Genomic DNA, 6,071 nt, shown 5'->3' with positions numbered 1-6,071 from the left:
TATTTTGTCCTCCCATGTCCTGACTGATGAGATGAGTCTGCTGAATAAAGGTTTATCCTATGTCCCCACAACAAAATTCAACCAATTTGAATGGATGGTGGACTCATGGGAGCATCAGAGAAACTTAAAACTAAAAGAGTATTACAGCAAAAATGACTCGTCATTTGAGTCAGAAAACCCTGATCAACCAACCCTTGAGACCAACTTCTCATGTTGACCCTCAGACTCATAACGCCTCAATCAGAAGCTATTCACGCATGCTGGAGTCTCCTGTGGATACAGAGACAAAAAGGCTATCAAGAATGCCTTCCAACTTGACCAAGGGAGAATTTGAAGCCTTAAAAAATGTGAGTAGCAATAAATCTGCGAATATACGTGCAACCGATAAAGGAGGTGCTATCATGCTCTAAGACCATCAAATGTATACCGATGAAATTTATTATCAATTAAGTGGTAAATCTGTATACAGCAAACTGTCAGGTGACCCAACAATAGCATACAAAAAGGAAATTGATGCAATCCTCCTGAAGGCATATCAGGATTCTGTAATTGATTAAATAACCTTTAAAGCAATGATGGTAGATCACCCAGTAACACCAATCTTATATTCACTGATGAAAGTCCGTAAGAGCTTGGTGTCTCCACCAATAATTTCAGCGCGTGGATCAGTCTACAGTGAAATAGCCAAATATATTGACTTTTACCTCCAGCCAGTCATCCAAGCAGAGCCAACAGTGTTAATGGATACTACGCAACTATTACTGCTTCTACAAAATTGCATACAGCTCCCGGATGAATGTGTATTAAGCAGTATAGATGTAGTAAGTCTCTATACTAATATCCCGCATGGCGAGGGGATCATGGCCATGGGATGTCTCCTGGAGGGTAATCTTCACTATAAAGGTCCAGGTGTTGAATTTTTTCTATTACTTTTGTAAATTACTTTGACACGTAATTTTTTCTTTTTTATGGTGTGTACTATCTGCAGCGCCTGGGGTGCGCTATGGGGAGCAACGTGGCCCTAGCGTTCACCAACGCATATATGATGGCAATCGAAATAAAGTTGTTTTTGGAGAATTTGTCATTTGCTAAGGGAATGATTTTATTTATGCTCTACATAGATTATCTCCTTGTGATATGGGTTGGCAAGCAAGAGAATTTTGTTGAGCAAATTAAAATCATCAATCAAATGGACAACAATATTAAATTCACTTTTGAAGAAAGCACTGACACTATCCATTATTTGGATGTCCTCATCACTAGAAAAGGTACGGTCCTTGAGACATCTCTGTATCACAAGCCCACGGATAAGAATACCTTGCTGCATGCAAAAAGCTTTCATCCAGAAGCTATGAAAAAGGGTTTACCATACTCCCAGTTTTTAAGGGCAAAATGCATTACGAGTAACTTGCTTGACACAGAAAAAGAAATATATGGGATGATGGACATATTCATACAGAGAGGCTATCGAAGGAAGGATCTTTTAAGAGCTAAAACTAAAGCCTTAGCAGTGTCATGTGAGCAATGACTGCATAAGAAAGTCAAATCCGCACGGAAGATAACGCCACTAATCACCACATATAGTACGGCTAGTGGATTAATAAGAAAAACTGTAAGGAAGTTATGGCCTATTGTGAAGTCCGATAAATCAATTCTGACATTAAACAACAGTGAACTGCTCAAGTGTCACTGAAGAGGTCGAAACCTGAAGGACTGGCTTGTTCACACCGATATAACTGTGCAACAGAGAGAACTAAGATCACACTTCTTGAGCAAGGCCCCAGGTTCCTACAAGTGCACTGGATGCACGACTTGTAGGTACCTGGAAACCTGATCATCAGTTTTGCATCCACATTCAGGAAAAAGGATCGCTATTAAACATGTATTGACACGCACTTCAAAATTCGTGGTGTATATCATTAAGTGTCCATGCAGACTTGCATATGTTGGCAAGACTGTGTGCTCTTCCTGTGAGCGAGCAGCACACATAGGTCCGCTATTAGACATGCTCTAGAGGGAAAATCCGTTGAGCAGCCAGTAGCTAGGCACTTCAAAGAGGCAGGACACTCTATGGCAACGCTGCGCTACAAACTGATTGACCATGTCTCTCCCATGGTAAGGGGAGGTGACCGCAACCAAAAACTACTCCAGTTAGAAGCACGATGGATTTTTGATTTGCATACTGTCACCTGCTGGCCTTAATGAGAATTTGTCATAAGTCTTCCTTAGTAGGTTCTGTAAAAATGCCCTTTTGATATATTATAAATAATATGGTATTACACAGGTTATCTAGAAAAGTAATGCTAATTTTAAAAGATTTGTAATTGCGCTAATTAATTTTTTGGCTCTTATCAAAAAGTTATGACCCTGTTGAAGCTGTTTGAGCTGTCAGTGAAATTAGTAAACTATTATGGTTGCTCTATTCATTATAATTATATTGTGTCCGCTGCTAAGTCTAAGAATTATTGCTGCTAAGACCGACTGGTCTTCCTCAGGGGCAGAGGAAGATCATTCGGTTGAAACAGCTGTCGGGCTGTGTTTGCTGTATTTTCTGTACTTCACCATGCCGTTTGGTTAAGGAATAAATCCTGCTTTTCTTTCATCTACACGTGAGTGCTGGCTTGTCTACTTTTTCTGCATCGCTGGAGAAGTGAGTGTTTTACATTTATTGCTGCCTTGCACCACCATTTTTTGCTTTATATACATAGGCTTTGAGTGCTGTCGTGATTTCCTATATATATATATATATATATGTAGCAATAGAGGAATAGGCGCCTTTGGGATGTATTTCCTCCCAATAATAAATAGGATTCAGCAGGAATCTCTAGACGTATATTAATATATGTTTGCTCAATATTTTAGAGCATAAAAATCACATTAACATGTTCCATATAAAATTTATTAAAACATAAAAACACAAGCAATGGTACAATGAATTAAGTATCCATCCTTAACAAATGACACCGAACAATTATACAGAGGACAAGTAGAATAACTTTTACAGACTCCTCCTTCTCCTTATAGCAAGTTTGGAGATTGGTGTGACAAATAGAAAAACCCAACGCGTTTCGTCTTGCTCAAAGACTTCATCAGGGGTATATCTATAAGCGTAAAATAATTTATCAGAATATTCTATTAGAAGCTAAAACAAACAAGAGAGAAAAATGCCCCACTGAAAGACCTTTCATCACGCAGTATAACCAAGAGAGTACCAAGATCAAGTACATCATGAACCGACATTGGCATCTTCTTCTAAAAGATCCATTATTGGGTCCACATTTATCTACTAGACCCAATATAATTTTTAGGAAATCTAGGAACCTTAAGAGCATACTGGCTCCCAGTCAACTACAGAAAGGCAGAGACAAAGATGAGATCCTGGTTGAACATCCAGTAATGAAGAGATCAGGGCTTTTTCCGTGTAACAAATGTAAATGTTGTCGCTTCATAGACAAGAAAGGTTTCTGTTGGAGAGATGACAGCAAACGTATCTTCAAGTTGAGGACCATAGTTACCTGCAATACCAACTATGTTGTTTACAAAATAGACTGTAGTTGCAAACTCTCTTATATAGGTAAAACTAAAAGATGTCTTAAGATTAGAATACAGGAGCATTTACGAAATATTACTAATAAGGTTCAAAATCATAGCCTACCACGACATTTCCAGGAGAAACATAATTCTGAAGTTTCAGGTCTTTCATTCACGGTCGTTGAACACATTTTGTTAGATAAGAGAGGAGGTGATAGGGATAGACGGTTAGCCCAGCGTGAATCCTTTTGGATTTATACATTGAATACCCTTATCCCTTTTGGCCTAAATGAAAGTATAGATATGGTGGCATTCTTGTAGGGGTTCATGTATAGATTTTACACATTTCATATTTTATACTTTTTGTAATAAGTACCTATTTAATTATTTTTGAATACCAAGATACCATTTAATTAATGTCTTCTTGTAAAAATGGAGCCAATTTTTGGGGATGGTGCATTAACACCTTGATAGGTAGTTCTTATTAGATAGGATTATTATTAAGTATAATATTATTCATTGAGTAATATTTTCCATTCATCACTATTAGAGTTATTGGGGTATTTGGGATATAATAGTGGGTGTAGTTTAATAGTTTAATAATTTAATAATTATGGGGTGTGTCAATGATTATATTTATTGAGTATATTTATTAATTATATTTATTATATTTATTTTATTATATTAAATATACATTTTACACTTAATATATGTTTATTATCACACTAATGATGTTATGTATACACTGATAATTATTAAGAAAGAAAAAAAAAAAAAATTACATTTTAATTTTTTTTTTTTTTTTTTTTTTTTTTTTTTTATAACATTGTATAATTAGTCCTTCACGAATATCAACCATATTAGTTATAACCTCAGCGGTCTCCTAGGTTACAGAGGGGAACGCGTCTATTGGCCGTCCAGATCACATGTCCACTAGTTCTATTGGTGAACATTGCTGTCAATCATGAAACACCTAGTCCCGGTCCTTGCTGTCAATCATGAAACACCTAGTCCCGGTCCAAAGATGCATCATGGGACACATTCATCCTTCCAATCACTGCACTAATGGGAAGTGATGTCATCACCTTCCCCCTATTTAAGGGTAAAAATTAGAACACAGTTTCATTCCACTGGAACTGAGCTGAACACTGCTGATCTGCTGGAGGGTAAGGACTATTTTATGTGATACTATGTAGGCATCACCCTAAAATATGGCTCCATTTACTATTTTGATTGGTCTGTAATTATTCCCACATCTTTTATGGTATTATGTTACTGTGAATTAGAATTCATATAGACAATGAGGGAAGTTAATTGTAATACCAGTACTATATATATATAAATAAATAAAACGGTTTGAGTCTAAGATTTGTGTTGAGGCGGTTTAGATTGGTAGATATTCCCTATCAAAATTCTGCATTTTTAATGTCCTAGAGAATATAAATTTACTTGGTAAGCCTCTTGAATTTATATAGACCAGTGAGATTCTCTCTCTAATTGGCTAATATCAATAATTTTATCAGGTCACACATCTATATGAACCCTTGTTAGACCTGTGTATTTGAACTTGTCAGTCAAGCATTTGAAATAAAAGGTATGTGTTCCCATTCACCAGCACACTGATTGATTTATAAATTAGTTATTATGTACATATCATGTGGTTTTAAAGTTACTAAAACTAATATTTCCCTAACTAGGCCCAATCTATTTTTCATCTATATATCCCACTGATGTGTGGGTAGTATTCAAGTATCCTGAACGCCTATGTGTTAATTCATGTGACAGTCTATCAATTTTTATCAAGCATTCGAGGTATGTCATATGAAGTTTCCTTGACATGTTCTGATGTTCTCATTCTTCTTCTATTTCTTTCTCTTTTCTTCTGTGTATAATCATTAACCTTTGTGACTCATTGTCAACTTATTTGAAAGTACTTTACTGTAGTAAGTGTTCCCGATTGGTGTAGATTTGCACTTTATTATCCAGCTCTGTTTTTGCATGTTCCTGTACCTTTTTCATCTATTGACATGTTCCCATTTTTTATATCTTTATTTTTGTATATATGTATAGTTAGTGGAATATTCTGATAAATTATTTTACGCTTATAGATATACCCCTGATGAAGTCTTTGAGCAAGACGAAACGCGTTGGGTTTTTCTATTTGTCACACCAATCTCCAAACTTGCTATAAGGAGAAGGAGGAGTCTGTAAAAGTTATTCTACTTGTCCTCTGTATAATTGTTCGGTGTCATTTGTTAAGGATGGATACTTAATTCATTGTACCATTGCTTGTGTTTTTATGTTTTAATAAATTTTATATGGAACATGTTAATGTGATTTTTATGCTCTAAAATATTGAGCAAACATATATTAATATACGTCTAGAGATTCCTGCTGAATCCTATTTATTATTGGGAGGAAATACATCCCAAAGGCGCCTATTCCTCTATTGCTACATATTCCTATTTTTAGTCCCTCCTAACAAGGGACTTAGCGGAATTTGGGCAGCCATATCTAATTCCCCATTTTCTTGTTGTGTT

Source organism: Pseudophryne corroboree, chromosome 7, assembly GCF_028390025.1.
Source record: "Pseudophryne corroboree isolate aPseCor3 chromosome 7, aPseCor3.hap2, whole genome shotgun sequence".
Taxonomy (NCBI): Eukaryota; Metazoa; Chordata; class Amphibia; order Anura; family Myobatrachidae; genus Pseudophryne; species Pseudophryne corroboree.
This window is presented reverse-complemented; position numbering follows the sequence as displayed.